The following is a 27179-nucleotide window of genomic DNA, read 5'->3' as shown; positions in this document are numbered from 1 at the left end:
TAGCTCCCAAGCGAACAACAATGTCGCGTGCACATACACGTACTTCTCTCGAGGATACGAAACGAAACCGAAACTCCATTGCCGAATATCAACGTGCAATTGATGAGCATTTCTTATCTTTCCTTTCACGAGCAGTCAAACTGTCTTATGCGATTGTTCCTCGTGCGAAAAGTTTCCTTATATTTTTGCTTGTATAATATGTACAAAGATCTCAACTTTTCCGTATTTTTCTCTGATGTACATATAGTGTGCGTATTTTTACTATATAATTTTATATAGTATACACAACAAGTATATACTATAAATACAGGGTGGGCCATCTATTGGTACGTTTTTAAAAATGCGATCAAATGAGCATACATTGATAATTTTTATTAATTTTTTTTTTGTTGTGAAGCTAAAAGTATCCGCGTCAAGAATGAAAAACGATTTCGTTCATGTGGCTCCCTCTACTGGCCTTACAGTATGCCATTCGGTCACCCCAATTATTAATGACATTTTGGACTACCTCGGCGCCAATTTCACTCAAAACAGTCGTAATATAATGTCATCCACTAACATCCCTTTCTCACGAACTTTCCTCACCAATTTGCGTATAGCTCCTTCGGTGGGTGCTCTATCACGACCCATATTTCTTTTCAAAATTCGTACAGTTTCGGCGACACAGCACTGACTTTGAAAATAAGTTTTTAAAATTTCAAAACGCTCTTCAAGAGAAAACATGTTGTTTCGTGCCGCGGACGGTATGACTAATAAACTGTCAAAATTTCGGGTCTGTAGCTCGTTCGGTGTTGCCATACGACGAAATTCAAAAACGTACCAATAGATGGCCCACCCTGTATTATATTTTTTATTTTTAGTCCCAGCAAAATTTAAAATTATTGACAATTTACTTGATTGATTTATCGAAATTATTTCCACTGATGCACTAATTAATCTAACACGTAACAATTTTATACATATCAAGCACGTATTACTTAATTTTAAATATATAAAGTTCAATTTTATATATTATTTGTTATTTATTCCTTTGTTGAATTTAAATGTAATTATTATCAATTATATCCATTTATTATTAATCATATACTGATTGTAAATTAGAAAGCAGCAGTTGGTATTATAAAAGTAATTCTCTGATTATATCTATCTGGATCATAAAACAATTGTACGGGCATTAGGATTAATATCGAAAATGTTAATTATTCGAATAGATTACAATAGAATCGACATAATGACCTACCATTGAATAACGATGTGTAAACGGAGTATGTTGATGTCAGATATGAGTGTATGTGCAGCAAACGGGCAACTGACAATAGCGAAATTATCATTTATTCCGAATTATTGGCTTTGACGCATTGTTTAGCTTTCGGCGATGTGTTGTCTGATGTTGGACTAAATGTATACATTATTAAAGAACGACAGCCTCTTCGCGGCTCCGGAAAGTAAGCAATTCTCAGTCGCGAAATTGAGCAATTTTTCTGTATTTTGTTTACGCAACCGTGCTTGTGTATTATTCCCTAGCACCGCTGTCTGAAGCCATTTGCATTGTTAATAACAGGAAGAATATGTGCTCACAGGTACATGTCATGCACACGTGCAAACACACGTATATACATACGCATATCGCACACTTACAGCGATAGAGAGATACACTGTGCACATACAGTTTTGCAAAAATGAAAAACATTTTCTTATTAGTGTGTATCAATTTCCTAGAAAGCAACCATCGAGTGCTACAGATGTAGAGGAATGCATCTTAACCATGCACACGCTCTCTTTGATTGCCCCGCGATATGATGTTCCGGAGCACAGTTCTGAGAAATAATAAAATATAAATGTTTTATGCCTCTTTACAGATTGCAAAGTACGCTTGCAATACGCAACTGATACGGAAAATTCCACAAAAACACGAGTCTTTCGCAGAACGACAACAGCATTAACGCGTTCAAAATAATGATTAAGTGGAGTTTTATTGAATTTAAAATACTTAGGAAAAATTGTTTAATGTCATACACATATAGCAATAAATCATTTACAAAATATTATTGATATACGTCTTATCGTGTACAAGTAAAGTTTATCAATTTATATTATTCAAAATTAATATATAGATTTAATTTATATTTATAATAAATCGCCTCACAATGATATCGACCGGACTTTAATTTGCTGCAATTATTGTTTTCTCATCGGTATTAACTACGACTAATGGATAGCAATCTACTGTATCATATATTGATTTTTTGCTGACGAAGGCTAAAAGATTAATCGAAACATGTACGAGTATTTCTCTTTTTTATCTAATATAAAATATTTTAAAAGAGCAAAAAACTGCGCATCGCATCTACAGCGCCAATTCTCAATTGCCTATTTATCATTTTTTTTGTTTATTTATAATAAAATTAATCGTTTTAAAAGGAATTTTTAACTTCTTTTAATATATATATATATTATAGCTATTTTGCAATTTAATTTTCAATTTTGTATGGTATTATGTAACAAGATAATATCTCAAATACATAATCATTTTATTTTCTGAGACTAATATAAATATTCAGAAAAAAGGTATTGTTACGCGCACGCATAAGTCGTACAGCTCAGTGTTGTCTGATGAGAAATGGTAGACATTCGAAAGCTCATAGCACGCACATTTATACATCTGTACGCGATTTCGACGCAAAGGTCGAGATAGTGCAAGATGACTAACTGTATCATTCTACTTGAAAAATGATCGCATTGTCAAAATACCGTCAGACTTAGTCTCTCACCTGTGCCCCTCTTTGTTATTTTTCTTTGTGTTCGTCTATGATCTTATTTTTATCTTATAAATTATTCCCGAAAAGGACAAAAAGCTTTGGAGGAAAATGCGAATTGTAAAGGAATGACTCTTTAAATTATTAATGTTCCTATTCTTGCACACTTTTTTAACTTTCAAGAAAAAATTTAATATACTACTTTGAAAAATATAAAAAATGTAATTCTGTTGAAAATGTCAAATATATAAAATCAAATTCTCTTTGAAATAGTTAGTTATATTAGCGATAGAGAAATAATATTTATTAAAAATATAATATTAATTACGAGATAAAAATCATTATAAAGTGATAAAAATTGTGTGAATGAAAGTCATATGTATATATTAAAATTTCACCTGTACGTAGAATTAACAATACAGCAAACTAAGAGAAAATATCATTTTATCTCAAGATTATCTCAGTTCAACATTAGTATTTGTACATTTTCCTCTAGTATAGTCTTGAAAAATGATCTCACTGTCAAAAATAGCTTACACTCGACTTTGTCACTTGCTCTTTCCTCGTAATTCATTTTTATGCGCCAGTTGCATATATGTACCGTGCGTAGCTTATTTAAAAAATGCTTCGTACACTGAAGCACTTTATCAAACGAGTGGTACTGTAAAAAATGTTAACAGAACAAATGATATGCGTATTAGTACAGATTTCATTGAATCGAACGCTTAATAATACGCATTTGTGATTTTCATAGAACTGTTATGCAATAATAAACATAAATATAATTAACGAAAATTCTCAAGATATTTTATAACTACAACATACAAAATGTATGCGTTTAACATATTATACGTAACAATAGTAAGCCGCTATAGCTTGATTTTGGCATTAAATATTCGCGCGAAATGATCATATCCGTAAAGGAGAAGCACGAGTGCCGCATGTCGCATTCTATTCAGTTTTCATCGTGGTACGTTTGAAAGCCGTCTTTTGCCAGTGAGGCAACAGGTTGCACAAGTGGAAGAGATTGCAAACTTTGCGAAGGTCAAACGTAGCCGTGCGTCGTCTTCGTTCTATCATCCTCGAAAGATGACATATGTATATTGAGATAGTGTGGTGTAGTTTATTTCTCACATGTTCATATGTGTATACGTATGTACGATTTTCTACGCAGCGACAACTTGAGTGATGACATTGCAAAAACTTCAGCCGGATGATTTTTCACGCGATACGATCACATTATAGCTTTGATAGAATTGATAAGAATAAAAAGTAATTGATAAAAAAATCAAGAAAAGAAGCATTAGTATCGATATGAGATAGTATTAATTAAGAAAGAATAAAGTTGATCAAAGATATCATATCGTAGCTGTTATTGAATCGGCGCTAATTAAGTAGCGTGATGAAACAAAATATTAATTCAAATTTCTCTGTATAATGACGATAGCCGAATAGATGGTATATCGATTACGTAACGTTCAATGAGATGATGTACCGGCAAATATGTACAAATAAATCTTCATAAGATAATGGGAAACTGCTTTACTGCCTAGCGAAGTAAACTCGCCTCTGTTGAAAACTGAACTAGCCTGCGCAAGCGGGTAATCAGAGCCAGAAACTTTGCTCAATTTAACTTTGTTAATAAGCTGCTTCGACGCATTTCTGTCGAGAATAAAATTTCCAAGATGGCTTCGAGATTGGTCGAACTTGTGCTATCCTTTAAATGAAGTTATTAACATAATCAACCGTCGCAGCTAAGCCACATAGTGGATTACTTAGTAGATATCGCAATTACGACTGTAGGTAATCATGGAGTTGTTAACGTTCATGTGAGGATTCATGTACGAAAGAAGTGATTACTTTCCAATACGCGCGCTTGTGTGTGTGTGCGTGTGCGTGCGTGCGTGTGTGTGATACTAATTGTAAATTAAATAACGCGATGACAAAAATCAGCACGATATGAAATAAAGTCAACATATTGAAAAAATATTGGAAATGTAAAAAGCATAGAAATGTATTATTTCTTATTGTAAGAAGTGTCGTACAGTGCCATACATATCTATAAACACAATTTTATTTTAGAAAAGATAATTTATATCGTAATTGCAAACGCGGCAGTTTTATCACCATTTAACGAGGTTGCAATGAATGTCTTGCCTAGAGGAAGAATTACTGACCAGACAGCTAGACAGGAACATCCATGATACTCATCAAGCTAATACAGCGAACGCAAAGTGAAGTATGGCCTTTAGATCCGAGTACTTCCTCGTAATGTAGTAGATTGATGACTTCGGTGTTTGTACTCATCGCATTAATGCACACACGTCGTATCATGAATTTATCAGTTCACCGAATAGAGTTTTATTACGCCATAAATCAATCGAAAAGAACGAATAAGTATGCAACTAAATGTTTTTCTTTTCACTAAAACAAAATGACATATAAATATTTAAATCTTTCTCTTTTAAAGAAAATTAAACAAAGAAATATTATTATTACTTTCAACAATTTTTATTATAATTTCATATTTTTTGCAATAATATCATTCAATGAATATTTATAAAATGATTTATTCGTAAGTTGCGAGATGAGTACGAATAGAGAAATCGTCATGTGCTAATGCTGATATAACTTTCCGAAGAGTAACGCCTTATAGTGGCAGTTAAACTTGTAATCAAATTTTACTAAAAGCAGGTCGGCTCTATATTATCGAAGATTAACCGTGTGCTCATTACAACTAATTCAAATGAAATGTAGCGATTAAATCACCAATTATATTATGCTGGATTTTATATTTTCAATTATAAAAGACAATGCATAATATAATTACTTAACATGAAAACATTTAACGAAATAAATAAATAATTTTCTAATAATTCATACTTTTTCAATTTGATAATCCATCAATTGCAAATTTTAATAATAAGCTATTTAATATATAATGTACGCAGTACGTATGCATTATAAATGACTTAAACGGATATTATACTGCAATAACATCAATATTTATGTATAAAAGAGATCATTAATTTTATCAAGATATCTTGTTATAAAGAATGATTAATTACCATAAAAGTGTTTGGAAAACTATTAAAGTAAAAATGTCATATATATATATATTGAAAAAAATTTCAATTAAAACATCTTCGATCAATCGAAGCCTCGATACAATTATATTTATAGTAGCGACAATTATCAAACGGGTAAGCATTACGCGTTTCAGTGAGAATGCAAAATTGTTTTAATTGCGAATAAATGAAAATCAACATTTTTGTTTTCTTGCAAAAAAAAATCATATAAAGAAGAAGAGAAAGCAGAGAGGAGAAAAAGTGCTAGATTTTGTCTCCTGACGAAACCTGAAAGAAACTACGCAGTCTACTAATTTGCATAAATCGCAACAACGAGCGCGAATGGTCGGCGCTTCGCACTTCGCTAACTACTCGCTTAGTATAGGCCACGAAACACCGTGGAAGCAGAGATCTTTATGGCGGTGATAAACCTGATCTCTCGCCAGCTTCGAGTTACAAATGACTACTGGTAGCTAAAAACTATTGCCTCGCGGTTCTATACACAGAGTACTCACCGCATCTCTCCTTTGTACCTACAGATTCTTTTGCAAATTCCTGCACAACGCTCTTCGCTTAACGAAAGTTGTGCAGAAGGTCATTTATTTCCCAATAATTTTATCACGTTCCAAATTAAACGTTTTTGTAACCGACTACTAACTCAAGTTAAAATGTTCGAATAAAAATTCTGAAAACATGGAATCTATTTAACTTAAAATAACTTTTAAATTAAATAAAACAGAATATTTTTTTATACACAATACTGATTTTTTAAAAATTCGATTTTTAACTTAAAAATTCCTCGTGTTCAATAGAATACAATTGTTTAGTTAGTGGGACTTGAAATTTTTATAAGAAAAATTATTTTCAATTTTAGATTCAATATCAAAAACCTGATATACTATGTATATACGCGCGAAGACTCACGCACTTTCTGATTCAAACCTCGTGTTTTCTATCCTCTTTTATCTCTTCGTTGTTCTCTTCCACATTCGTTGACCCTACTAGGAGCAAGTCCACGCAGCTGGTTAGACGCGTGAAATAGAACCACTCGTAAATCCTCGTAACGTCTAACCATCCCTTTCCAACTTTTCCCGAATCCCTCGCATCCTTTCGCGCCTTCTACGTAGCTGCGACGAGTTTGCGAAAATCATCAGGATAGTAATTGTTATTAAATAGCTGACGTTATGATCCGAACGGCAGCATAAAGCTTAATTAATAGCGCGAGCCAGACGTATGCGAAACAGTTTTATTTTTTCATGCATTTATCTAAAAATAATTTATACGTTTTTATTATTGATAAAAGTTAATCTTCCCACAATCAAGCCGAAATATTTTTACGATAAATGAAAAGTGAACTAAACATATATCCGAATATTCGTTCCCGCCGCAAATACGGTTAATAGTCATTTCGGTGTGCATAAAATCTATGTGCGACGCGAATCCGGCTTTATCCATCCCTATTGGCTGACATATCAACGACCGACCGCGCATAATTAATAACATATATCGCAAGAGGCATGCGGAAGCAGCAACGGCGGAAATACAAATACGTTTAATGAACATGAAATGGAATTCGATATGACTATGAAGTAGCGACGTGGTGGAGGTCGAGCGCGAGCGCTTTGACGCATTTTGCGGACAACGATGATAGAGACGAGCAAGACAACGCATATTTATCATTAATAGAGTCTATAGAGTCTAGTGAGCCCCTAAAAATTATTATGATAATTGTAATTTTCGATAGAAACATTTACATTTCTAGTTGCGGATTCCAATCATTTTGTATAATTCTAATTGTCTCGTTACAATTGCATAATTTACAATTTACAACGTAAAGCATCACTTGTTTACAGTGATATACAGATGATATTAAATCGATGCAGTATTATGTTAGAAAGACGATATTACATTTGAAAAAAAAAGTCATTTAACCATCAACGTAAGAGGAAAAGAAACCTTCCGATACAAAAAGTGGAGACAAGGGTGTAAACTAAAACGCCACGGAAATTAATTGCTAAGACCTCTCCATTCTTAACTGGAGCGAATAGCACCATCCGTAGCCGGGGTGAGTACCTCTTCGATTGAACGGAAAAATTGACGTCGTGGACGATGTATAAAACACTACAATAACGGATGTCACGGTCTATTTAATATCCGGCCGATAAGGAATTTTCACAATGCATACGCGTCATGAATGAATGATCGTACACAAATAGGAAAAAAACTCTAAAACATAATAGTATATTGATTATTTTATCGCGATATGAAAAAGAGAATAAACATGTTTCTTTATAAAGATTCTTATTTAACATACTAGGACTAATACGATTAAAACTATGATTCGGATAATATATGATCGTCAAGAGAAAAGTTACAGTATCGTAACAAGTTTTGCTCTGAACAGCAATTTGTTTTTTTTTTTTTAGAAATGAAAGGGCCGTGGAATTTAAAGACGGCAGCGCTGTGTTACGTTAGAAAGACGATATTGCATAAAAGTATCTATTGATTTGAGATATAGCGTCGCGGAAGAAAAGAGGACGACGACGACGACGACGACGACGACGACATTATGAGAGTTGGAGGATAGAACAGGAGGCGTCGCTCTGTCGAACGAAAGCCGGTGAAGGCAGAGAGAAGCGCGATGTAATAAAGCGAGCCGTGAACGAAGCACGCATCGAGGAGGCAACAGCCACCGTTACAGTTACGGCCTTCTTCGATTTCAAGGGGTCGGCAAGATCGGGCTGCTTACGCAATACTCGTCGTCGACTCGTTGCTTCGTTATAAGGGTGCAGCGAAATCGAGTAATCGCGTTTCCGTGACCGTCACGCGCGTTTCCTCGCTTACGGAAGCTTAACGAAAGCGGCTCTCTTGGAATAAATTAAACGTGCAATTAAATCCCAGGACACAGTTGATATCGCATTACGATTGATTGTAAAGCCAAAATCCATTCCTACTTTTTCCTGATGAACATTCCATTCTCGTCTGTTTCTATCGGAAAGATTACGGAGTAAAGCCAAACTTTTCATAATACTGAAACGTCTATTACATTCTCTCTACTTTTATACATACTGAATAAAATAAGTAGGTAGTAAAATCTATAATACTACATATGTAGTAAAATGTACAATCAAGTATGTCTAACATCAATTTTCTAATAGCATATTATTAGAATAGGATATTAATTTCATAAACTCATGTAACTATGTTACTTACATTCTTCTTGATATAACATTTTATATATTTATAAAATGAAATTAATAGTTGAAGTTTTAATACGTGAATGATAAAATAGCAAGAGTAAGAGTTATTGTAATTGCGTGACGAGAAAAAATAGGTGCGGCATTCCAGGGGTTAACGAACACATGTTACATGTATGTCTTCCATTTACATTATATGTCACTGATTATCCAACATTATTGATATTTTCTTAAAACCTATATCTTTTTTTATTCTAAACATTTACTCTTTTACTTTTTATATATAAATTAAAATATTTTACAAAACGGTCATATTCGGAATATATTCGATGTGTAAGAGAGTAGTATTTTGACTATCCCTTGAATGCTGTAACAAAATGCATCATAGAGAGAACATGAAGTCAACCAATCAGGGCTACCGTGGCCACCGGCTGGCCAGACGGTTCGACGGTAATTGGCCAGTAATTGTGTTTACTAATTGATATTACGACCTTACCGGTTGTGCGTAACTCGAGCACACCCCTGACGATATCGGAAAATTTATCGTGACATGTTTGCTATCGAAGAAAGCGTAGCGAGTCGATATGGTGTATATGTGTATCTTTCTACAAACTTTTATACTTAAATTTTAATTAAGTTTTTAAAAAATCTATTCAAGTAGTGTTCTTGTATACAATCATGTATGTGTGTAATTTAAAAGAAACCTATCTAATAATTAAATTAATAATACTGTTTAAAAAAATAATGCACGTCAAAAAATATAACGTATATAAACTACTGGAACTTCTTTGCAGTATAATTAGAGACAAGAATTACTTGTGTCTTCTAAAAATAATTTAATTATAAAATTTACAAAGTTGCGCCTTGAAGAAATAAAATTGTATATTTTAACAAATTATAAGAAATGAAATCCATTTCTCTAAAAATAAAAGTTTCATGGAATAAAAAAAATATATATTTCTTTTAAAATATATGAATTAAATTAAAAATTCATATTTTAAATTTGTTTGACCAAAAATGCATCTCCTTGGTACAAAGATATTTAATTTGTATTCAAGAAAAAAGCTTTACATTATATTATCGCTTTTACACATCCATAAAGTGATCCGCAAGCGCGCGATCAAGGTGCAGCGATTTCTATTCCGATCACGTACGAAGCTTCGATCAATAAAACTTTGCCGACTTCCAGAGACCACGCAGACGATTCTACGTTCCTGAGGGAGAATAAGGACCCCTTGAATAGGAATCGAAGCGATCGCGGAAGAGTATGTCAAAATTCATTTTATCGCACTACTATCGCTTAACGCTCCATTTCATCTTTGTAAAATTTGTTCGCATCAAATTTGGATTCCACTTTACAAGACGCGTTGCGTCTTGTAAAAGATCAATATCAAACAGTATTAAATACTCAATTTTATCTTATTTATATACACAAAAAATATAACAAATAAGTCAATGATCTAACTCATATTTCGTTTCAAATTAGAAAAGTAAGTAGGATTCTTAATTTATCGTAAAAAATAATTTAGAAGCAATAATTCGTTACTATATTAATTACTTATTTTCGCTTGATATGGACAATAATTATAAAGATGAATAAATGTTCAATAAAGAGTATTAAATACAGATATAAAAAATCGATTGTTGAATTATTTTCAAAAGGAAGAAGTAATAACAAATAACCTATCTGTATGTGTATTGTAATTGAATTAATAAAGGATACAAATGATATGATAAATTTACAATAGTATGATGAGGCAGATGAATTTTTCATTGCACTTTTAATATCTTATAATAAAATAAGAACTGGAAAAATCGGGAAATTGTGAGAGGATTGCCGTAACTTCGTCGCAATATGTTGGTTAGAATAGATTTTTAATTTTGCGAATTCCTTAATTATTTCTACAGTTACTTTTAAAGCCAAATGGTCTGGTTAGGTCGGGCCAATACCATACCGCGACCAATCTCGTGCCTGTAATTGGAAAAGGTTGTGGGGGTTGCAGGTTGTCTTCCTTCATTGCGAGACAGTGGTAGGAGGTGTAGTTCAATCCCCTCTAGCAGTTCTCGGTAAATAAAATTCCGCTTACCATATATAGCTATTGCCCTACTGTATTTAACTCTATCTCACATTTTGTGCATCTTACTCTAATTATTTTCAAAATCTTCTCTTTTCTTTTCTGCCTGAGATTTTCGTTTGTACAAAAAAAAGTTTCAAAATGATTCTTTACTAACGAATGTTTACACTGAAAGAAAAATTGCTTGCTGCAACACTTTAGATAGTAAAATATGGCATAGCATTTTTACTATCTAAATTGTTGCAGCAACCAATCTTTTTTTTCAGTATATAAATAATATTTAAGTTAAACTATTATAGGTAATGATTGATCAATTTATATTGTTATGATTTCGCGGTGTTCTCCGTATTTATTTCTTTTTCTCGATAGTATTATTTTTAACAGTCTTATGTAAGAGAATGTGACAATTTTGCGTAATTGTAAAAAGTATTTATTTGTATATACTCACATATCAGAAGAAGTCGCGACAAGAGGTTGTGAAGTGATACCTAAAACAAAATTACAGATAATTAAATGAGGATACTGTATTGAACTGAAATAATATAAATGCATCACGTAAAAGATATAAAATACCTTTTTAATAAAGATAAGATATAAAAAAGGTATGTTGGAAGTTTATCGCGTTGGAAGTTTACGCAAAGTTTTGTCGTAATACAATGCTTTCGATATCGACGATTTAAGTTAATATCGGACGCAAGAGCATGATGCATTTTGGTAGCGAGCCTAGTAATATGTATCTCATCGTTACGTCGGCGACACGGCATATACGCGCGCGAAAACGATATTTCACACACAGTTTGATGAGCTCCCCGCATTAAGCCGGGGGTAAGTAATTATCGACTGAGCAGTGACCAGGATGGCTGGGCTCGGCCACTCCCTCCTGGGGTGTCCCAGTGCGTGTCACCGCATTAACCACCCCTATACGGACATCGTTCTCATCAAAGTTCAAACGCTGCATATCTCCGATACGTCATTGTAACCTCTGCACGGCTTAATTAACGAGACCGGACGTAGCGTCGTGGACAAGTATTAGTTTACTTCGATATCCGTGTCGCCTCCGAAAATCACGTTACGGATACAGCTTCATGATCTCCGGCATGGAGAAAAATTGAGTGTAATAACAGATAAGTAGATAAATTCGTCATTTGCGCAATATATCATATCATCATTTTCATCATTAATAATCATGCCTTTACGTAGGTATAAATAAGTGTATGAATTTATCGACAAAACGTGTTTATCAATTATTTTGATTGACAAATAATAGTATTAAAACTTGTAAAAAACAAAGTAGAGTGCAATAAAATTACTATAAAGAATAGATATATCAAAGAGAATATGCTGATATGGTTATGCTCGCATTGCTCGCAGATATTTATCGATATGATATAATAATTAATCATGCAACATTTTAAACATTTTCATTTATATATACGTATATATAGTCTTAGGGCATATAGTGATATCAATTTAATTAAAAGGGTCTTACTCAACGAATAAACATAACGGAAGCATGACAGGGGGAAAAAGTTAATACATGAAACAGGGATTGTACGCACGAGACGCTAACTCGTGCTAATAACCGTATGCAATTAATAAAATTGGGTACACGAAAATCCCGGATAAAGCCGCCGTTACACAAATTGCATGAAAATGTTATTTTATCGATAATGTTATCGTAACATCAATAAAACATTATCAACATTAATTTCCTTGCGTTAAATCGTTGAATTTGATACTTCGTAAATTTTCGATTATACAATGTCAATGCATATAAATTTGCGCAGTAAAAAATTTTTTTAATTATCGAGAAAAATGTCACAATATCTTGAGTTATATAAGTTTCAAATATTCAGAAAAGAATAATACACACGCGAACATCTTAAATGTATATGATATAATAATATAGATATAACGTAATCTATACATAAATGCATATATTATGTTATTAAATATCTTTCTCCCATCTGATATTTATGTACAATCTTTCCGATGTGTTATCGACACACATATAATATCATTATTATATCACTATATAGTATAATTTCTTATAATGACCCAAATACTTGCAAATTGACTTACATTTTTTAAGATTTACACGTACAACTGTAACACGACAATATATTCCGATAATTAGAAATAAACGATATTTTTTAGGCTTCTCATTTGACGAGGACTCAAAGAATAAACTTTCGAGTTGAGCGAGAAACGGGATTTGATGCGGGTAAGATCGATACAGAAGTCATGTTGAGACTATTTCACCGATTTGGCCTGTAACATCGTTAAACTTCGAGGGTAGAGCACTCTTTTCTCCCTCGTGACTCGCAATCAGTCGATTCTCGACGGTGCGACGTCCAAAGCTTCCTTTCAAATTACCACCGAGAGAACGATCTGGTCGCCAGAATCAACCATCTTTCCTCTATACTTGCCGGAAAAAGAAAGATTAGAAAAAAATCAGTGATATTGGAACCAAGAACTTGCGTGTCTTTGAAGAATCTCGTAAATCATATGATGTGAGCCGAGTTTTACAATTTGCATTAATTAAATTCACATTAGCTCATTTTTCAAAGTATACGTACAATTATAAGATTATTCAATCGAAATAAATTTCTTTCAATGTCTTCATAAACATTGCATCTCTTCAAGTTATGCTTTTGTCCTTGATATAAAATCCGTAAAAAATTACAAGTTCGTCTCTCTCGAGATCGTCTTTTTATCAGCTAATAACATCGACGCGACGCTATATCCGAATATCCACTTGCTTTGAGCCGCGACGAGATCCACAATATTAGTTCCTCTCTCGGTAGACGTAACAAACGCGGGTAGGGGTTATTTTATTCCTCTGTTCCACGTGCGGGAGCGAAGAAAGAAACTAAAGGCTCGCGGCGAAGCGAGGCAAGGTGGAACGGGACGAGAGAGGAGAGATCGGCACAGGAGGACATTATGAAAGCATTTTCCTAACCGACTGGCAAAGCCCCGAAGACATTTATCCCGCGAAAAATGAAGTAAAATAAATGTAATGTAAAAGGCAAACCGCGATGTCGGTACCAAAGAGTGCGGTAGTGTGCCGGCGCAGGTAGAGCCTCCGTTTCTCTATCTCCGCTTCTGCGAAGTCTCCGACTTGTTTTCGTGCTCTCCTTGCAGCGCGCGGGGACGAAGGGCGATTTTCCGCGAGCTGGTACAAGGAGTAACGGAAAATGAAGAAACGGCTGACGACGGGATGAAAAGAAGGGAAGGTAACGGGGGGGGGGAGGGGGGGGCGAATCTTCAACGACTCGCCTTGTCTCGTCAAGGATGCTCGTTCCTCCTCCTCCTTGTCCCTATCTGCGCCCACAAAGATTTTTCCTTCTTCGGCACTCGTCCTTCTTTATACCTCTTTCAATATGCTCTTCGAACCCTCCACCGACCGCTTGCACCGATCACGGAGCTTCACTTCTCAACTTGACATTTTTAATTCTTTTTTTACTTCTTCCATGTAATCGTCTTATGAGAGAGCAACCAAAGCAACCGTTCGAGGAAAAACGTGCGATGAAATATGCCACGGACTGTCATCGGTTCCCTTACGACTTTCCTTTCCTATCTACTTTTCACCAGTCACGGGCTAGCGATCGTCCTCGGGACGACTCTTCGCTTTGTACTCACAGATTTGCTTCGTGGTCCACTGGAGATCGTTTTATAGTTTTCTACAGCGAAGAAAAAATTTCAAAAAACATATGCCGTACGAAAGCTAAAATAATGAGTTTCGCGAATTGTAGAATACAACGCGATATAATTAAATATGTACGTTGTTAGGTAGAGAAATGCGAATACTTACAGACCTCATTTTAATGCACGGTTTGCAGAAAGTAATTTGATTATGCATATCACTAATAATTTGTAATATTGAAAACTAAATTATTAAAAAATCAATATATTTAGAATCAAAATTTTAAAACAAATTAAATGATATATATAGAGGCTACGAGTCAATGCAGAACTCGACTTAAGAGCTAATAAATAAATTTTAATATTAAAATAATTTCAAATTATTAAATATTTATACAGGAATCGTTCTTGCAAAAGAATTAGTTTTTAATTAATTGATAATAATTTTTTTTTTTTATAAAAGACGTTGCAAATTATATGAAAAAGATGCTCGCCGTGCTTGTTCATGCAGTCGATTAGGTCCAGCTTCTGTTATCGACATTCGTAATATTCGATATTGAATTAACAAAAATACGATTATCCTATTAAATCAAGTATCCCGAAGAACACGAGGGAAAAACTATTGACGATAAGATGCCGCACTCTCTCGAAACGCAAGCGTAGTTGCAGTCAAACGGATCGGATCGGTTCGTAGGAACGACGATGTGGATTGAGGCGACCGGTGACTGCTGAAAGGAACCGTGGAAGGAAGGCAGGAAGATATTTACCAGCGTCTCCTCTTACAACCTCGGCAAACTTCAATTCCCCTTTTCCGCATCCTGGCTCCCTCGTATTTACAATCGGTTACCCGATGCCTAATCCGATGAGAGAGGAGAAGGGGACAGATTGTCGTGTCGTAATTTAAGGTGAACGAGAGGCACGAGAGGCACGAGGGAGGCGCAACGACGGAGTTCAACTCACGCTCGTCAAAGAGTGTCACGGAACGAAGTAGAAATTGCGAGGTTTCGTCAGCCGTCGCGCCCTACTGAATTTCGGTTACTTACCAATTGTCCCTTAGCATCGCGGAGAAAAACGATCCAAGTTATCGATTACCATTCGATTAGATTTCGGCATTCGATTAGAAATCGATGTAAAACATTGAGAATAAATAAATTGCTAAACACATTTGATGAAATTTCTGCTTTCATAAAGACTATTTGTAAAAATTGCATGTCTATGCATAGAAATATCGTTTTTTAAGAGATTTTATATATACGAAACTGTCAAAGAAAAGACGTGCAAAAGTAATCTGAGAGTCTATAGGAGGATCTGAATAAGCGAGGCGTGTTAAAGTCAGAAAATTGAAAATAATCCGCCACCGATGAGGATTCATGAATTTTCGGGAATAATTAGCGATACATGGCACGCCCCATCTGCATTTTGCTACGTGCCGCCAGAATGCCAGATCCATGATTTATTTTCGCACAAATGCGCACAATTAACGCAATTCCGGTATCAATCCAATATTTTGGCCGACACAATCTGATACACATGCGAGCAAGTATATTTTTGTTTATTTCCCTCTTCATGCCGCTCGCTGAACGATATTTGTAACGGTCTGTTACGCGTATGCGCATACGTTGTACGCCGGAATGCACTCGATAATTGCTACTATTTAAAATTGCATCTCCCGCCGCCTTTTTTTACAAATTTCGTGATAAATATCCAAACGGTGGCATTGCTTTATGCGGATTGGAATGTGTACCGCCAACCGATGATTTTTTTATGCAAAAATATGCAACGGATCATGGAGAAAAATATAATTCAAGCGATCGCGCACACCGACAGGATCCATACACGCGGAATAAAATTAAATGACGCGGCATCCTGCATGGAATAATGAGGAACCTAAATTGCTTTATAGCGAGGACTTTCAACTTTGATTTCCTCATTTACTCAAATAAAGGTCTCGAAATTAGATAATATATTTTAAATAGCGACAATTCAAATATATATTGGCAAATAAAAGAAAAACAAGTCAAGTGCAATAATCAACCTTTAATAGGCAATTATTTGTCAAACAGAAATTCATGTAATATATAATTTGTTCATTTTACAAATTATTAATATAATACGAATACTCAAATTGTGGATAGGAAATGCATATCATTCAACGAACGGTGAGTTTCTTAAATTCCATTAATGTATTCAAAGAACGACCAAACTAACGATATCTGCAAAGCTACTCGGGTAGTTCGTGAGGCCTCCTTACCTTATAAATATTCAAATTGGTAACAACCCTTTCCTCGCGAAGGGAGAGTCGTGCGTTTGAATTTTTGAGGATTAATCGAGGCGAAATTTAGTGGTTACTCTCATTTAAATGATGGTTCTTCGCGGAAAAACCATTATTTCAGGCTACCGGTATCAGTGAAGCATAGTTAAATTGTCTGTCTGACTATTGGATCAGTTTTCAACGCAAAAAATGCGTGAAATCATTTTATTCAAGTGTAATTCATTAACAAACATTATTTAATTACATTCGTAACGAATAGAAATTAGAAAACACATAAATATGTATTATTTCAATATTATTTTATTTCAAAATGGAAAATAATACACTATGGAAAATATTTTAGAAATTTAAATATAATACTCAAAAAATGGTTCATATTAAGTATAAACTGTAATAATATAAAGAATATATACAATTTTATAATAAATACACCGAGAAATACAGTCTTTAAAAAGTCCAAGACAAATTTTTTTCGGAACGCACAAGTAACGCGATTTTTCCGAAATAACTAAAAACTAAGCCTCTCTCTTGGTGTCAACATTCCATTACTTGCTTCAAGTAATATGTTTTAAGCACCAGTCGTGTGAGCTTTGTTAGATTTTTTACTTGTAAAAATTTCCATAATGATACAGCGAGTTGTCAAATTTTATTTCAAAATTCAAACGTGGGATTCATTTCAGGAGAAATAAAATCGATCAAAGTAAAAGCGACAAAATCCAAATGCAAGAGAGAGTAGTATACGAGACCGTATACTATCATTCCAGACAAAGCATATTTTCTCGCGCGCGCGCGCGCGTGTATTATTCAACAAATTAATATTTTGAAGGTAATTTTACGTGACAACCCCAGATTAGTCGGTCAATCCTTTTGTTTCGTTCTTCGTATAAAGCGATATAATAAAGAATAAATTGAATACACTTTTAAACACTAGTCTATCGTTAAATTAATAATCCCAAAAATTCGTAACTTTTGTAACTTTTCTGATTTGCATCAAATACAATCATTTAAACAATACTTCAAATAATATAATAAGGCTCTTCAATTGCAACAAATTAATAAATAAACGAGAAAGGGCCACGAACGAAGCTATGTTTAATACTATGTATTAAATCTCATATTATACATATAAAAACAAACGTTTCAACCTCTATCGAGTTATTTTCAATGTTTAATATTATTTTACTTGTATTGACCATTAATTTGAATTATCCGTTCCATCACATAAGAAGAACTACGAGCGATATGTAAAACGCATAAGACAAGAATTAATGCATTTAGGAATTATTATATATTATTGTTTTATTTTATTGTTCATATCGAAATTGTATTCAGTAGTTTAACATTGTAATTTAAACATTGAGAATGATCCAACAGAGGTTGAAACGTTTATTTTTATTATATAATATGAGATATAATATAATTTTTATTATATAATATGAGATATATTTAGCATTAAACATTTAGCTTAGCTCGTGGCCCTTTCTTATTTATTTAACAACCATTTAAAGGTAATCAATACAAGTTTTTCTAAAGTGCATTAATATATTCCGTATCTACGATAATTGTAAGAAAATATAACGAGGTCTAAATTGAGTTGATAACATTTACTACTTGTTTCAAATAACACGACACATGAATTCGGAAAACGTAAAAAAATTAATTAATATATCAAATAAATATATCCTATTTTCTATAGACTAATACTGATTGAAAGACTAGTAAACTATAGCTGCTTTGGAGCGACTGACGACTCAGAACGTCAACGCTGCTGCGGTGTGTTCGCAATCCCGCCAACCCCTCGGGGTTGCATGTGGTACACATCCTCTATTCTCACCCGTCGTGCTGTGGGTTCAAACATCCCGAGAACGGCGTCGAAGCTAAAGCAGGACCGAAACCAGAAGCGGAAACAGAGACGAGTACAAGGGCGGTAGAATGCCGCACGACGCGAGAGGCAAAGAGGGTGCAAGATGGAAAGAGGCGACGGCATTGGGTGCATCGTTCCGTGTTGAGCTTGCTTCTATGGTCTGAGTGAAATCGTTTCCTGCGGAAGAGCAAGCACTCCGTACTACCTACCGCCGAACGTCACGATTTCCTCCGCGAGCCAATTCGCCGAACATTCGTCGACTTCCGGGATGTTATCCGTTTCGATGATCGGCAATGTACTTGAGATTGAGATTTTCACTGCACGATAATGTACCGCGGGAGATTGAGATCCAGAATATTTTTTTCTTATATATTTTTTCCCTTATGAAAAATATATTACAGTATATATGTGTACAAAAATTAAATGTATAATAAATATTTTGAAAAAAAACATTAAAATAAAACTAAATACAGAAAAAAATATAAATTTATGTGAATATCATACATGTATACTTCTCCTTAATCTCTTTAACAAAATTAATTACCTTACAAATAAAATAATCATAATTTTATTTAAACATTTAATAACATTTTTATTTAAACATTTAAACATTTTTTTATTTAAATAGTTGCTTTACTTAAACTTTAAATATATTTTAAAAATTAATTAAAAACAAATCAATTACTATTCAAAATAATAATATCAAACTTATTATTCCATGCTAGTGTATTTGCATAACGATAAAATTATCGCATGATAAGATATTATGATATGATAATGAAACAATTATCTCGAATACTGATGATTTGTATAGCATGTCCTCCAATTATACATATATATTTTTCAATGACTATTTGACAACACAATCGACTATATTTAACACAGAAGCTTTTATATCAATAATTCTACTGGAAAAAAAAAATATATATATATATACATCTTAATTAATAAAATTATATGAAATTATATATAATTATATACAAAATTGACATACTTTATATATAATTATATATATAATGTATTCATTATATAACATTTTTTCGCGGGTAATTAAAGATTAATCTAAAGATATTTGTATCTAAAGATACTTAATTAAAGATACTTAATTAAAGATACTTAAAGATAAAAATAAATGCAATTTATATAATTATTGAACAGTTAAAGGATTTATAGCAACACACACACACACACACACACAGTAAAATTTTATTTTAGTTGAGAAATATATAAATAAAACCTTATAAATAAAAGTAAATACAAAAAAGTACAAGAAATAAAACGTGTTGATAGAAAACAAATTACCACGTAAATGAACTTTTTTCAATCATTAGGTACTGCGATCGGTTCTGCCACAAACAACGCCATCGCCAATAGACATCGAGCGGATCCGATGGTATTATGGCGTGTGTGTATCGCGATATCGGGTCTCGTAATGCATGATGCGGGTAAATCCTCAGCGCCGCACAAAAAGCACGACACTACCAAAGCTCCCGGACGCACCTCTCCGTTTATAGCAAACAGTTACATGATGTGGCGAGTGAGGGCTGTGAAGCGGCAAAATAGGGTGAAAGAATGTCGAATAACCGAGTCTCTCCGAAACGATAACGAGGGTTCCGAAGCGACTGATGCGCCTTCGATAGATCGAAGGGTGCATGAGAATATCTTTAGCTATACTGATTCGAGCATCTTCACGCGTGCTCACGCGTCGACCTTGCTCTCAACATATACACTTTGAAAGGTTATCTTGAATATCTAAAAATGCTGAGAAAAACCTAAAAGAAAATAAATATTGTATTATATACATTTCTGTAATTAGGAAAGAGATTTCTCTTTTGTCTCTATAAAGAAATCTATATATCTATATATCTGAACTATAATAATAGATTAGAGACACTTTTGAAGAGAAGAATAAGAGTGCAGAGCTGAATAAGGTGATAAGTATCGTTTCGACAGTAAAATCCGACGAGAGAAAAGAAGAGAAAGATAAAGGAAAGAGGTAGATGAGAGGGGTAAACGAATAAGATAGCGGCTGTCAAGCCTTGAACAATTTTAAATGTAAATGTAAATTAAAGTATTGGCTGCGTTGCTTGCTGTCTAGATCCAGGTAGGGAACGAGCGACAACAGCCTGCCTGCCGTTACGGTGCATTTACATATTAAGTGGCCGCGACCCAATAACATCCCCCGCTCCATAGAGTTTCACGTACTTTATCGTCCTCCCTGCCGATGCCGATGCCGATGCCGATGCCGGCAATACGAGACTCGATACGGATCTCTGATAGCGTGAAAATAAGAATCTGACTATGATATATATCACGATAATGATTAATAAATTGTAAAAATAAACAATACGTACTCTCTCTCTCCCCCCCCCCCCCTCTCTCTCCTTCTCGTCTAAATAAGTGTATTTCAAATTCATTCACATACACACACACACACACACACACACACACACACACACACACACACATTCTCAACCTTTCTTTTTATAATTAGCAGTTTTAGAAATATTTCACGTTTGCTGTTTCGCATTATTGTTAATATCTTGTGTTAATATTTTATTTTAGAAAATCGCTACTGCACATTGAAGACGACCCGTGTGAAAGCGAGCATTATTAATGCACGATACACGATCAACTATAAAGGCGCTATTCCCAGAGTCAAATTTATGGGCGCGTGACATCGAATATTGTTTTTCCCTTATCGTACACTAAGTGCATATACAGTTCGATACGAACGATGTTTTTCAATATGAGTGATGTTTGTTGACTCTCGACGTCAAAATAATGGAAAAAACATAACCATATAAACTACAACAAAAATCGTCATCAGCGAGATACAAATAGCTAATTCTATAGAAAATTTCAATATTTTCATTATTATTAAAATCTCATTGGTTGATCAAGCATGTGCGATTTTAAAAGAAAAATGTTTACTTTTAATAATACGAGTTGTTTTTTTATTAATTAATGTATAAAAAAATTTTGTAAATTTCATTTTGTCAAAAACATTTTTCTTGTAATGTTCAATTCGATTATACATATAAATAAAACAAGTTTCAAATTAATTAACATTAGAAACGAAAAGTGCCAGTTTGACTGTAACCCCGATTATCTTTATCCCGCGAATGACTTTCACAGCGTGGTCTGACGACAAGAAAGAGAAGAATGCTAAACATTTTACATCACTGTGAGGGGTGAGTTTTGTCGCTTACGCAAAATAAACTTTGGCGAATGATCCGCCATCCTGTAACGTATACAGGATTATACGTGAGAGAGTGGAAGGAGGAAGAGAGAGAGAGAGAGAGAGAGAGAGAGAGAGAGTGTGTGTGTGTGTGTAAAGTACGAAGGACAAAGAGAAGCAAGGGAAGAAAAGAGTAAAGGAAATAGGCGACAAGAGTAAAAATAGCTTAATGGGTGGAGTTGGAGGGCGGAGGCGAAAAGGGTCTCTTGCGGTACATTTGGGTTTTATTGAATATAACGCGCGTGTGGAACCCCCAACTGGCTTTTCAAGACCTACCCCTTCAAACCACCCTATTCGCGAACCACCCACTACCGACACCACTAAACCTTGTTCTCGCCGACAGTAGTGATCGCTACGGTTATTACGGCATATACTGGCTTATGGCATTTTTGCGTGCATTTAGACAGTTCTTTTTTGGAGAAGGAGGAGGAAGGATGGAAGGATACGTCTTTCCGCCCATCGAGGCGGAGGCGTACGGAGTTAACAGCCTTCCTGAGCGACTTCGAAAGTAAGCGCAGCCTTAGCTAGAGGCTCCTTCGGCCTCGTTATCGAACTCGACTGCACGATCCAGACTTTTATACGGTCTCTTACTGCTCTCCTGATCCTTGCTTCGAAAGGTTTCATTAGGGAAGGACCACGCGCGCGGATACTCTTCACTTGCTAGCTCCCGAGAATGAACGCTGTGAGAATTGGGAGAAACTCTCGCTTCGGTAGATCGGAAGGTTCGAGAAATAATAAACCTCGTATACACCGAGCAGTTCGATTCGCGTTGCGCTTCTAATTATTTTCGATTCGAGCCATGGATCGTAGAAAAGAAATATAAACAGTTTTAAGACGAATGGAGATCCGAAAATAAGATATAGATGATTACTAAAATGGTTAATATTTACACTTAATTAAGAATGCAATAGAACTTATCATGTAAAGAAAAATAAACATCAAATTTCAAGTCTCACACACACACACACACATTTTAAGCTCCAAATATTCTTCCATGCGCGTTCACGTGAGTCGGATTTTTTCAAATGAATTAGCGACAGCTCGGTCATATACCGTACAGTTTCCTTTTCACATGATAGACACTCGAATGATAGTAACATGAGGATGGATCTTAACTCCATATTTTTTCGAAGCTGTCTTTACCGCGCTTTTTGCTGGTATTTGTATGTGCTCACGATGGAGAAATATATACCGATACCGCGAGATAAGAAAAGACGGCATCTTCTTTCGGAGCATCTGTCGATCGCATCCAAAAGGAGAACGGAAGAACGAAGCCGGCGGTTGGAGGCTTTACGCAAACGTATTGCATAACCGTATCGTGCCGTTTCCGAAGCGCATCGCGCATTACGCGAGGATCAGAATGCTATGCCAAATGCAATACCTATATACACCCGTCTATGATGTATGCCCATCTCGACGCATTTCAAATAGTGAAAACAGGAGAAAAATATTTGGTGAGCTTTAACCCTAAACTAACAACGTATTCCATAAGAATCTTTATTTTTCACTATTCAATTTTGAAATTTTTTTGCTTAACGATAAAAAGCAATATATCTTTCTATATAAATTTTATAAAACCGACTAATTTTATAAATAATGTTGTTGCCATTATCGATTCTCTTACCAGTATATATTATTAAAAAGCTTGATTTATTGTATGTGTTTGTAAACAACAACAAAAATAATTATCGAAATAATTAATACGTTATTGATATTGAAAAAATATCTGACTCAGAAACTTGAGTCATCAATCTAAAAGTAAGTTTAAATAATATTTTAATATTAATTGCAATCGGTAATTAAGATAATTAAGAGAACGTTTATGCCTCCTCGTATTCCATTTGAAAAGAATTTTATTTAATGAAAGACAACATTCGGAGTACATCCAGCCTGCGAATGCGAGGGTGGTGAGACCGGATCAAACAAAAGAAGTTACACGTGAACGTGCTACGGTATCGAGTTTTTCTAGTGTCTGAATCAGAATACAGACTCGGCTTGAACCTACATACCTCTAGAAATATGCACATGATATTTGCATCAGTGCATGTGAATGGATAAAGCTACGTGCGTAACAGTTCGACAGAGTTTCTCAATCGCAACACTAGCTCAGGCAACAGGTATTATCCTGCTTTCTGTTCATCATAATATATCATGCAATATATCGGTTAACAAATTGTTAACAATGTACGGAATATCACAGTTTCAATAAAATTTCTTATAATAAATCTTATAATAAATTAGTTAGTAACAAGTAAATAAATCAATGAGCGCAATATAAATTAATTCTCATGAATTTTGCTTACAATATATAGCAACTAGAAGAACAAGAATGGTATCTTTAGAGTAAGTATTACTCTAAATAGTATCCAAATAATGTAAACTTACGAGTTGAAACCTCGTAGAGATTTCAAACTCATACTGAGACATTATATAAAGTAATTCTCTTTTAAAAAAAAACACGATTTATCTTTCTCCTGTCTTTGACTCTCTTTGACTATGTACATCAACCTATGTGTACTCTAGATGTCGACGCGGTTTCGTCGCGTGACAACCACTGATCGTCGGACAGCCGAACAATAAAGACCTACGTACAAAAGCCCAGTGGCATTCCTATCCATTCTCACATGCGAGGAGGTCGCCTGGACAATGCTAAAGCTCGCAAGCTCTGTACCAAGCTGGCAGGCTCGATATTAAAATACTTCGGCGTATTCGCCGACAGAAGGACGCAGGCGCCGAAAAAGTATGATCAGCAAACTCTTTCAAAGGAATCAGATCAGAAGGTCTTGCTCACGCCTGCGATTCTCTGGCTATGAGAAATTCCACGGATTCTGTTCAAACGTTGTCACAATGTGTCTATTCGCGTTGGAGCGCTCTGTATCCTTTGATGTCCGGATCTGCTTATTGTTAATAAAAGCTTTACTTGCGAGAAAAGAGCCCGAGAGTACATTGAATCTGTCGTTTCTCGGAAGCGAAAATAAAATGCACGCTCGATTCTTGAACGATGACGACGACGTCGCTGTATTTTACGAATTCGCGTATCAATAAACTTTCTATCGACATTCCGTATTTCACTGCAGTCTTATCTCAGTAATCATAACGTTTTGGAAAATATTAAATCGTCCGAGCACACAATAGATACACAAAAAATGCCAAATTCTTTTTATCAATTATCACCATTTTTCGATATTTTCATTATCTATGCTTCATTATCTATACAGTATCTATACTTGTCCAAAAGTGCAAGAATATTGTTCGTACTCTTAGATATTTCTAATTGTAAATATATTGTAATATATTGTGTAATATATAAATAATACTTGGAATAAAATAATGAGATTGTATCGTTAGCTACCTCTATATAAAGAGGATAGAAAGAAAATGCATTACCGCGTGCGTTTATAATGACATCGTGACATATGAGTCTTCATAAATGTGAGAATACTATGAACATTACTAGAAAGAAAGGAAGAAAGAAAGAGAGAGAGAGAGAGAGAGAGAGAGAGAGAGAGAAATCATTTTTGAAGAAAATATATTTTTATCGAAACGTAAGCTCATGATACTGGATGGGTATATGAGATACGAAAAATACGCGTAAAACATTTACCGTGAGTGAATTTTTGCGAATCTTGTTGCGACCGAATCGGCGGCTCGGTAAGTAAATAACAATATCGTAAAAATTTATTGCAATACTCAAATCCATTTCACGACAGTCGACGGACAATTACGCGAGTTACATAGTTGACATTACCAGAGCATTGTGTGACTGCACGAATAAATTATTTGTCTGCGTTTATTACGCATGAATATTTACGAACTATAATTTAATGCGGTCGCTTCTTCCAAAACCTTATAAATCTGGAAAGCGCTTAAGAGTGCGTGAGGCAAATTTCTCGTTTGTAATAAACTACGGAATTGTGTGACGCCAGAGAAAATGACAGTGCCTTTGTTTCTGTACAATGAATTTACAGTCCTGTAGAAGACCGAAAACATTTTAATTTAATGCAACAAGATTATTATCGACAAAGAGAAAACAGAATACACTTTGATATCACAATTATTTGTCAATTTTGTCTGTATTTTATTTTAACATAGTTCTTTTTTATTTTATAAAGTTTAATCACCTATCTATTACATTCTTTATATAATATATTCTTGTATATATAATAAGTATTATATATATATATAAAATACAAGATGAAGCATACAACTTGAAAAACTTGTAAACTATAAGTTGTATGAAAAACTTATATACAAAAGTTACAAAAGATTTCGAGGGAGCCATTACAAGTATATATTTTTTTTATAAGTGAAAGCATTAAAAAAATTTTAAGATCAAAAATAAAATATCTCATAAACTATTTAATTTTTTTATAATCTTATAATTTTTTTATAATCTTAATACGATCTTAATAACATTAATACATTTATGAACGGAATAATAAGATAAATCAATTGGTGTAAAGAAAACACAAAATTACTTTTAAAAAATATGTGGGCAAAATGGATAATTTTTTAAATAAACAACTATGTATTTTTTTTCCAGCAATTGATTCTCATTATTCTGTTCATAAAAGTATTAAGGTACGATTATTAAAAAACTAATATTTCACGAGATATTTTGTATCAATATGTGTCGGAATAAAATATAAAATAAATCTCGTAAACTATTAATTTTTCGATGCCTTTATCTTAATACTTTTATGTGCAGAATTAGTTAGATAAATCATATTATAAAAATATATATATAATTCCATTAAAAGAACTGATCTGAAATTTTTTTAACGCTTCCACTTATAAACAAAATTGTTCATTAAGTAATGACTCTACGTAACTTTTTTGTATAAAACAATTTTTTATATAATCTAGTTTAGCAAGTTTTTCAAAATGTGCAAGTCGTATGCCTCACCCTGTATAAGTAATATTTTTTACATTAATAAGAGATAAAAATATATTTATATATTTTAAGATGTTAAAATGTTTTACAAGAATATGATCGTATGATAATTTTTAGAAACTAAGCTAATATAATGTTGATGAATCATAAGAAATTATAATAAAGAG

General features: G+C 34.0%; 1 long non-coding RNA gene across 2 annotated transcripts in view; it reads right to left on the bottom strand.

The window, feature by feature from the left end:
• Positions 1 to 423: 423 nt before the first annotated feature.
• LOC105152520 (uncharacterized) overlaps positions 424 to 27179 on the bottom strand; it is a 178936-nt gene continuing 152180 nt past the window's right edge. For both annotated transcript variants that reach the window (XR_015546459.1, XR_015546460.1), the window contains one exon: positions 424 to 11584. This is a non-coding gene — a long non-coding RNA (uncharacterized LOC105152520). The remainder of the gene's footprint in view (positions 11585 to 27179) is intronic.

The sequence above is a fragment of the Acromyrmex echinatior genome, chromosome 10 (assembly GCF_024713525.1).
Source record: "Acromyrmex echinatior isolate Ae372 chromosome 10, ASM2471352v2, whole genome shotgun sequence".
In the NCBI taxonomy this organism is placed as follows: domain Eukaryota; kingdom Metazoa; phylum Arthropoda; class Insecta; order Hymenoptera; family Formicidae; genus Acromyrmex; species Acromyrmex echinatior.
This window is presented reverse-complemented; position numbering and strand designations above follow the sequence as displayed.